General features: G+C 34.1%; 1 long non-coding RNA gene across 2 annotated transcripts; it reads left to right on the forward strand.

Moving 5' to 3' along the window:
• The first annotated feature begins 5,582 nt into the window (after positions 1-5,582).
• LOC107009487 lies at positions 5,583-8,233 on the forward strand. 2 transcript variants are annotated; one of them, XR_001455416.2, is made up of 2 exons: positions 5,583-5,716; positions 7,406-8,233. It is a non-coding gene; the product is annotated as an uncharacterized LOC107009487 (long non-coding RNA). The 2 variants fall into 2 exon arrangements; XR_001455417.2 differs by having other exon boundaries at positions 7,466-8,233.
• Positions 8,234-10,805: the final 2,572 nt, after the last annotated feature.

Consider the following 10,805-nt stretch of genomic DNA (forward strand, 5'->3'; position numbering starts at 1 on the left):
GATGCTTAATATGAGGTAAAGATAAGGGTTAGGAAAGCAACACACGTAGCCGGATCAAGGTGCGGAGTGAGATTTTCTAGATGCCGGACCAAGGATTTAGAAATACATAACTTATCACTTTGCATGCAAGATACTAGGAAAGAATTGTTATAGTTAGAATTATCAAGTTATGAACCTGTGGGGAATACGTAAACCCTAGTTACTTTGATTAATTGATTAAAATCAAACTTTCAAAACTGTTAAGTGTCTCTTTCAATTTCGTTAGTTATTTTTACTCATTTAGAAATATAAACCCCCCTTTTTATGTTTTTACTTTCCAAGGAAGTCATCAACCGAACACTAGTAATAACATGTTGAAGTTAAGTCTAGACTATTTTCCTCGTGGGAACGATCCCAACCTCACTAGTTGGGTTTACTTGACACGACCGCTTTACTTCTTATTTGAGAAGTAAGTTTGAGCGTATCACTAATTCTTTTTCTGGTAGGAAAAAGGTTTAGGCCTCTATAAATAGAGGAATGTTCCTTCTAACTTAATCAACATTCACAATGTAGTCTTAAGGGCTTTGAGAGTTTTGGTTAGGGGGAGAATTTATGGGTCACAAGCTTGATACGTTATCACTTGTGTGAACCTCCCATGTATTCCGAGTGAATTAGTTAAGGTTGCTTCTCTCTGTATTTTGTACTCTCATATTTTATAGTGGATTGCTCATCTCCTTTGTGGACATAGGTCGATTGACCGAACCACATTAAATTTTTGTGTCTTTTGAAATTTTGTCGTTGTCTTCTTACTCGTGGTCTTTTGAGGTTTGCTTTGCTAGCTTTCGGATTTTATTTTGCCCTAAATTTCTTACCATAAATAGGTTTTCCTTTTAGGAAAACGTTTTGGATTGACTAATCCTTTTTCTGGTAGGAAAAGGTTTAGGACTCTATAAATAGAGGAATGTTCCTTCTAACTTAATCAGCATTCACAATGTAGTCTTAAGGGCTTTGAGAGTTTTGATTAGGGGGAGAATTTATGGGTCACAAGCTTGATACGTTATCACTTGTGTACACCTCTCATGTATTCCGAGTGAATTGGTTGAGGTTGTTTCTCTCTGTATTTTGTACTCTCATATTTATATTGGATTGATCATCTCCTTTGTGGACGTAGGTCGATTGACCGAACCACGTTAAATCTTTGTGTCTTTTGGTATATTTCTGTCTTCTTACTCGTGGTCTTTCGAGGTTTGCTTTGCTAGCTTCTGCATTTACACCTACTTATTTACGGTCCTAACGGTTAGTCATATACTAAAATTGAATGGGGTAATAAATTAAACCAGTGAAAAAGAATAAATATATCCTCGAACTATCGTTAATGGTATATAAATACCCTTCGTCATACTTTACGTTCATTAATACCCCTGTCGTCCAAAATTCAGTGCACATTTGCCCCTCTCACTAACAAAAAAGTTATATAGTACACGTGACACAAATCCTACGACTCTACCCGATTTGTTCAATTATTTAACCCAAAAAACCTATTTAGCCCACCCACTTTACTCATTACCCACACAAATAAACCCATACCAATTCCATGATTATGATTTCACCCTAATAGTTATGATGGTTCAAAAGGTAAATTCATAATCATAGAATTGATTTTTCAATTTCTGAATGTCACATTTTTCTTACAAGCAATGACTATGATGGATCTCTATGATGTTGCTTACTATTTATCATGGTTCACATGGGAGGGATTCACCACACTTTTGTTAGGTTGTGGAGCCTGATTAATATTGATGTACTGTCATATATTAATGTTCACGCGGTTCAACCTCCGCGGTGAGGTTGTCGGGGAGTTATGGGGGGCGGGAGCCCCCCATCCAAAAGGGGGGTTCAGGGCAGCGGCCCAACCCAAATTTTAGGCTGTACTATTTATTCTCCATTTATTCTCTGTAACTAAAAATACTTTGAATTATTAATATATATACCCCACCGCCGTGGAAGTTTACTAACGGGGTGTTACCACGAAATATTGGTTTCTCTCTTACTCTCTCTAGATCTCTCATCTCCCTCCCTCGAAAGTCCTGGTGTTCTTCATTCATCAAGTGTGTGTGTGTGGATTCGATCCTAACAACTGGTGTCACAGCTAAGGAGATTCAACACGATCACTGAAGATGGATAGTTCGAAGCTTGGAATCGAGAAGTTTGATGGATCCGATTTCAGTTTCTAGAAGATGCAGATCGAAGATTATTTGTACCAGAAAGATCTTCATGAACTGTTGACCGCGGTAAAGCCGGAATCCATGACGGAGGAGAAGTGGAAGCTCAAGGATCGCCAGGCTCTAGGGTTGATCCGGTTGACCTTGTCAAGAAACGTGGCGTTCAACAGCGTGAAGGAGAAGACTACGTCCGATCTGTTGAAGGCACTGTCAAACAAGTATGAAAAACCATCGGCGATGAACAAGGTATATTTGATACGTAGATTGTTCAATTTACAGATGTTTGAGAATGAATCTGTTTTTGATCATATAAACGAGTTCAATATGATTATGAGTCAACTCAATTCTGTGGATATTAATTTCGAAGATAAAATTAAGGCGTTGATTTTGATGTCATCTCTGCCCGAGTCTTGGGATACTGTTGTTGTTGCGATTAGCAGTTCCCGTGGATCTGAGAAACTGAAGTTTGATGAAATATGTGATGTTGTTCTTAGCGAAAGTATTTGCAAACGAGAAGTGGGAGATTCATCGGGCAGTGCTCTCAGCGTTGACCGAAGGGGGAGAAGTAAGACGAAAGACCAAAATCAACATGGTCGATCAAAATCCAAGAATCGAGGAAAATCTCCAAACAGATCAAACGTGACTTGTTGGAACTGTGGAAAAAAAGGCACTTTCGGACGAGCTGTACAAAGCCAAAGAAGAAACAGAATCAGAAATCTGGAGATGACAATGATTTTGTAAATTCAGCATAGGACATTGGGGATGCTCTAATCCTTAGTGTGAACAGCCCGGTTGAATCATGGATTCTGGATTCTTGTGCATCTTTCCATTCGTCTCCAAGCAAGGAGTTGTTCCAAAATTTCGAATCTGGAAATTTTGGAAAGGTGTATCTTCCTGACAATAAAGCCTTAAATATTGAAAGGAAAGGGGGATGTTTGCATAAAGACCCCCTCGGGAAACTAGTGGACATTGGAGGATGTCAGATATATTCCTAGGCTCAAGAAAAATCTGATCTCTGTTGGTCAATTGGATAGCATGGGATATGCAACAGAGTTTGGGAAATGTTTGTGGAAGATTGTGAAATGTGCTATGGTAGTAGCTCGTGGAACCAAATCTGGAACCTTATACACCACTACAGGGTGTATTAACATGGCCGCTGTTGCTGAAGGTGCTTCCGTTTCAAGTCTGTGGCACAACATACTTGGACACATGAGTGTTAAAGGAATGAAGATGTTGGTTGCAAAAGGAGAATTAGAGGGCCTGAGGTCTGTTGATATGGGTCTTTGTGAGAGCTGTGTTATGGGCAAACAAAAAAGAGTAAGCTTCACAAAGACTCTTAGAGAGACAAAGAAAGTGCGGTTGAAAATGGTTCATACAGATGTTTGGGGACCATCTCCAGTATCATCATTTGGAGGATCCAGATTCTATATTAGCTTCATTAATGACTCCAGCAGGAAGGTATGGGTTTACTTCTTGAAGCATAAATCAGACGTGTTTGCAACTTTCAAGAAGTGGAAAGCTGAAGTTGAGAATCAGACCGGTTTGAAAATCAAATGCCTAAGGTCTGATAATGGAGGAGAGTATGACAAATCAGAATTCAAGGCATTCTCTGCAACTAAGGGAATCAGATTGATGAGAACAGTTCCTGGTAAGGAAAGGCAGAATGGAATTGCTGAGAGGATGAATAGAACATTGAATGAGCGTGCAAGGAGTATGAGGATACACTAATAGTTATGATGGTTCAAAAGGTAAATTCATAATCACAGAATTGATTTTCAATTTCTGAATGTCACATTTTTCTTACAAGCAATGACTATGATGGATCTCTATGATGTTGCTTACTATTTATCATGGTTCACATGGGAGGGATTCATCACACTTCTGTTAGGTTGTGGAGCCTGATTAATAGTTGATGTACCGTCAGATATTAATGTTCACGCAGTTCAACCTCCGCTGTGAGGTTGCCGGGGAGTTATGGGGGGCGGGAGCCCCCTATCCAAAGGGGGGTTCGGGGCAGCGGCCCGATCCAAATTTTAGACTATACTATTTATTCTCCATTTATTCTCTGTAACTAAAAATACTCTGAATTATTAATATATATACCCCACAATTGTGAAGTTTACTAACGGGGTGTTACCACGAAATATTGGTTTCTCTCTTTCTCTCTCTAGATCTCTCATCTCTCTCTCTCTCGAAAGTTCTTGTTTTCTTCATTCATCAAGTGTGTGTGTGTGGATTCGATCCTAACAACTTCTCTCTTCTCTTCTCACAGTTCTCTTCAGTATGATGTTTCAATTTGATGTTTTCTCAAAAAACAATTTTGCGGTTGTGTTTCTTTTTTTTCTTCTTCCATCTTAATATGGTTCGTCTACGCCACTCACCTCAACACTTTCAACAATTACAATCTACATTCATTTGCAGCTTCTAATGAGGCTAAATTACTTGAATATTTTTGTCCACTGAGATAGAATTTATATACCAATTAGATTAAATCCTTAACTTCCGACAATGAACGCCAGCAAGAGTTAATTCAGCCACTGTCTTCTCATATCAATCGGAATTTATGAGATTAAATCGATATATTCTCGGCAAGAATTTATTGACCCACTTGCTATTCCCAATGTTCCACTCACTTCCCCATTAATTTTTGCCTCTTTTTGACCCCACATTCTCTTCCTTTCATGTTTTTCTGATGATTGTTGTTGCTATGCTAGTAGTGGTGTTTCGCGGCCGCCACTAGGGATTGGTGCTTGGCCTCATGGTTGAGTAAATATGATTCTAAAATTACTAATGCACAAATTATTGAATTTTGAAACTTATGATGTTAGCTCAACTTTTAATGAGTATGGAAAATTAATTAAATTTTATCATCTTTGATGGGTAGAGAAGATGAATTAAAAGAAAATGGGTTTATTTGAGTGGGAAATGGATAAATAGGCGGATTAAAAGGGTAACAGGGTGGGTATTTGAATTTTAATATAAATACTTGATCAAATTGGTTAGGGCCGTAGGATTGCGCCACGTGTACTATATAACTTTTGTGTTAGTGGGAGGGGTAAATGTGCATTGAATTTTGGATGGCAGGGGTATTAATGAACGTAAAGTATGACGAAGAATATTTATATACCATTAACGAAAAAGGGTCATATTTGCCCTTGTACCCTTAGAAAAGTGTCATATTTACCCTTTGTCATATTTTTTTTAATATATTTGCCCTTATCATCCTACTTTGAGTACATATTTGCCCTTGTACAGTTAACTTTATCATGTCACCATTTTTTTAGTTCACGTGACGCCTACATGGCTCCATGTGGATATACTTTTATTATTCTTATTCTTATTATTATTATTATTATTTATTATTATTATTGTAATTAAATTAAAAATTACTCTCTATTTAGTGAAAATCCATCACACCTAATTTCCCTAATTTTCTACCCATAATCTTGCACACGAACGATTCATACGGTAACAAGAGGCATTCATGTCTTGATTGAGAGAAGATCCAACAATAGGTAAGATTTCTATCCTTAGATCATCTCTTTACCCTTTTTGTATGGTATTTGTTTCTTGATTTTTTCCAAAATCTGCACAAAAATATCAAAATTGGTATATATCTTCTTTTATTGTAATTAGAGTTCGTCGGTGTTATCCATTATAAACTTGAAAACTGTAGAGTTCGTAATTTTATCTTTATGCTTGTGCTAATCTCTCTTTTCACTCTATGGTAGAAATTAGGATTGTCAATTTCAGATTTTCCATAACAGTTAGTGTTTTCCTTTTTGATTTAGAATTTGATGTTTACTAGTTTAAATCTCATTGAATATAAATTTAAAAAAAATAGCTGGCTGTATATGGTATCTATTTGTTTTTAATATGATTTTTGTCCCTTATTGAATGACACAATGAATATTATAATGTTAGTAAGACTTTCCCTTTTCGAGGTTTATGGTTCTTGGATGTGTTACTGTGGTCACGTAAGTTCACATGTTTTGAACTCAAACTTAGAGTCTTTCAAAGAAACATTCATATATGAAATTTATCTACAGTTAAGACAAGCACTACATGATAGTTACTACACCTATTATCAAGAGATTGTTACTTTAAAATCAAATCAAAACTACCATTTGGAAGTAATTTTACTACCATCTCAACAACCACAATCACCCAGAGATTAGCCTTATAACAATAAAATATGATTCAAAAGTATAACAACTATAGCTAAAGAAGGTCTAATTGTCCAAAATAATTATTTCTTGATTGGATGTCAGCTTTCTATGTGGAAGCAATTTACTATCTAATAAAACAATTAATAACTAGAGCAAATGAAGAACAGTGATGACACATAAACTTTTTCAATATATATTTTACTATTTTTCAAACTTCACTTTGATAACAAATATCAAAGAAAAAGAGACATAAAGAGACGAGAGAGATTATTCCTTGGGATAATATACAATACTTTTTTCTAACTTGCTTTTGGAATGTTGCTATTTTATTTTAAACCAACAGAAATGTGTGTTAGCTAGTTCACAGTAAATACTTCCCAGCTAATGAATGATCTCATTTGTTGATCTTCACTATACTTGTGAAGAAAAAAAGAATTTTACAAATAAATAAGAAAGGGCCAAGGGAAATTTTGGAAATGGCCAACCTCCATTTCTGATTGTAACTGGATGGGGAGAAAGGAAGAAAAGAAGATAAAACAATGCATAATTACGCTTATGGTTACTACATTGTGAATGCTTTTGCTGCAGCCTTCCTTTCAAATTCTTCAATAGCCATCTACAATACTACAAGAAGACATGACATCTGAAAATCAATCTTCAGTAGCCAAATGAACAAATTTAGTGATCAAATCTTATATACACCGATGTAACTTCACTTATGCTATATACACTGATGATTCTTCTCAAATCTTAATAAGATGAAAAACCTTCCTGCGAAAGACAAAAGCTTGTTGAGCCTGATATAAATGAAATAGATGATGATCACCTAAGTTGCTCGGACTCTCTAAATAGTTTAACATATCCACATCAATCCTTCAAAAGTGCACTACTTTTGAAGTATGTGATGCATATCCAATGACATTTTTGAAGAGTCCAAGCACATAGATAATCATTATACACAATCTGTTTACTTATACACAACACTAACATTAATATATTGGTTCACTGTTGCTAATTACATGTCTTCGTTTCTAGTTCTGTTTTGTAGTATATGAAAGATGACCTTAGTTGACATAATCTTCAATTATGGTGTAGAATGGATTAAAACACAAAATGTCATGTATTTAAACCTTACAGCAACCCAATCAACCCAAGAAAGACATGTTGTTAACTTCATGTCTACACCAACATTAAGGCAGCATGCACCACAATTTTCAGGTCCAAGACCAAGTATTCCAAGTCATACGCCAAATTTTGAGTTATCTGATACTTCAAAACAAATATCAAGCAAGGGAGATGCTACTACATTACAACGTAATGTTCATCCAGATTTGACAATCAACCTTCCAAATCATGATCGAGATCCTACTATAAGGCCTATGGTAGTGTCAGAAAGCACAATATTTCGAGCTAGGCAACAGGAACCAATTCCTTCAGGAACTAGGATTATTAACTTTGTTGGTGATCAAAATGGAGTAAGTGTTCCTTCAAATCTTCCCTACTTACTAACCAACCTCACATGGAAGGGAAAAGCTGCTATAACTCATGGTCAATTGGAGATGCAAAATAGGCAAAAAAATAAAGAAATTGAAGCCAAGAAAAGGGCAACAGTGATCTATTGGGTTGAAAAATCTTTTTGTTATGTTTCATGAGGTTTTAATTACTGTTTATGACAATATTTTTTAGTTAATGTCTTTTCAGTTTTGCTCTTTTTTGTGGTGAACATTGAACATGAAACTCACATTATGACACTTTATATTAGTTATGATGTAATTGTCATGATGTTGCTGAAAACAGTGGTTAATTGTAAAATGTTGACGTGCTGAAATGATGTTAAATCTGCAACTATATTTCGTGTGTTTGTATTTGTGCAGACCTCTATTATGCTTAAGTAGCTATTCTAGTTGTCCAGTATTGGCTAGACAATTTATATGAATGTAGTATTTTGACATTGGAACATATATGGTGAAATGCTTTAGATTTAGAGGTTGTTCAATCTGTGTGTTTGTATTTGTGCAGATCATATGATGATGAACTGGGAATTGACTTATAATTAAACGTTACGATTCTCGGAGTGCAATAAGCTTTCCTGTAATAGCTAGTAAAGTTTTCCATAATTACACTATCATGTATTGTACATTGGACACGAGACAAATCTTGCTAGTAATGCTGAAGTAGCACATATTTTTTTTAAAACAACACCATTCATTACCACAATTGGAAACCAATTAGGTGTTCATAACATCGATCTCTTGTAATACTAAATTGTTGGTTCTACTATGATTGCACCAAAATAGAAAAAGATTTGAGTTCATCTGATAGGCAACATGGGAACTAAATACCTCACCAAAAAATCGAAAACAAAATCACAAACACCAATACCAAACTACTGGAGCTAGAGACTGAAAAGACCAACTAATATAAAAATAAAAAAAAAAGAACATGATATGTTACTAGGTGTTTATCTCAAGAAGGGAATTGATTGAGGTGTTGCTAAACCTCTGTGCAAGACCCCATATGACAAGGACGACAACATCACGGACGTGTCGAGTATGTACCAGCAAATCCACTTCACTCGGTAACTAAACATGTAAAATTAAAGCGACAGATACAATTAGCAGAATCAAGACATGAATGACTCTTCTCTCTGTATCAAAGCCTTCAATCTAAGTTGTATTTGTATATCCACACATTGTTTTGGAACTCAACGATCTTTTCTCTGGGAGAAGTTCTGAGATATTACACGATGGAGAGAAAATTGAAGAGGTTGTCTCTGATGGGTAAATTGATAAGAGAATGGGTATTAGAATCAGATAATGATTGGGTCAAATTTTACTAAATGGATCGAATATAATACTAAATAGAAAGTAATTTTTTTATTATGATGAAAGTATATCTACATGGCTCCATGTAGGAGCCACGTGGACTAAAAAAAATGGTAACATGATAAAGTTAACTGTACAAGGACAAATATGTACCCAAAATAGGATGGTAAGGGTAAATATATTAAAAAAGTATGACGAAGGGCGAATTTGACCCTTTTCTAAGGGTACAAGGGCAAATATGACCCTTTTTCATACCATTGACGATATTTCGGAAATATATTTATTCTTTTTCTCATTAAAAAAATAACACACGTTTAAAAAAATACCAATATATATATTTGTCAAAATTATAAATATCTTTTCTTAATGATACTTTTCACTGTTTAATTAAGCTGTATAAATAACTCAATTACATTTTAAATATTATTTTACATAAGTTTTAATATATGGTAATTGTACTGATTACATAAGATATATATATATATATATATATATATATATATGTCACATATATTATAATATTCTCTTTAGAAACACACGGTTAGATTATCATGACAGTCTATTACGTACATTTACTACTTATATTTGTATGTTAAATTACACATTTAAAGAATATACATTTAGAGTGAGATATTCTTGACGAAAGTTATCTTTGATAACTGGTAATAGGTCATATGAATGACGGAGTTTCAGATTCAAATTAAACTCGAAATAGTAGAATATTTTTATTTTATTTTAATAATTACACACCATTATTTTATAACATATTAAATAAAATTTCTGGCTCTGTCATTATTCACAACCCATCCGCTGTCCTCCTTAGATTCATTCTTTATTTTTCCATCACAACATAGAGAACTTGACCATGTGCTTCACATAGCGTTAAAAATCAGTTTTTTTAAAATTAATTTTATATATACTATATTGTCTAATTTTATGGAGATTGCTTTTAAATGATGAAAATAAATAAAGCTCAAGAAACTTTACAGTTTACATCCATCAAATATGGAAGAGTATATTCATTTACCAAATAAGTTAAAATATATATTCAAATAACAATTTTCTTTATTTCTATTGAGCCCACCAGAATTGATCCTTTAATGAACCGTATATGTTGTGTTGCACTTATGTCCTTAAATATTCAAGAAACATCTTATAAAAGTAACAATAAAATATTAAACAAATGCATCCTTTTCAAATTATTAGGCAATAACGTAATACCACTTTGATTGAACTTCCTATCACTTTGGAAAACACAATCATCCTTTTAATTTTGTTATATCTTTGTAAAAATATATATCATCATTTATTATATTCTACTGTACCTTAATTTGTATCGTTACTTTAAAAATAAACACTCAATAAATCGAAATAAAAAATCATTGAAAATAATATAAAAGATAATAACAAAAAAATAAAAAGCAACGGCAAGCATAGCTTCTTCGGGGTAAAAAAAAAGAAATATAGCGATAAAAGTTAAAACAGACCCATTATTTTATCTTTAAAATTAAATTCAAATGAATCGAATTAGAAGAATGAAAAAAAAAACTACTATTATATAGCCCTTTAATATTCTTAAATGCATTTTCTTTTTTTAATTGAGTAGCAGG

Source organism: Solanum pennellii, chromosome 2 (assembly GCF_001406875.1).
Source record: "Solanum pennellii chromosome 2, SPENNV200".
Classification (NCBI taxonomy): domain Eukaryota; kingdom Viridiplantae; phylum Streptophyta; class Magnoliopsida; order Solanales; family Solanaceae; genus Solanum; species Solanum pennellii.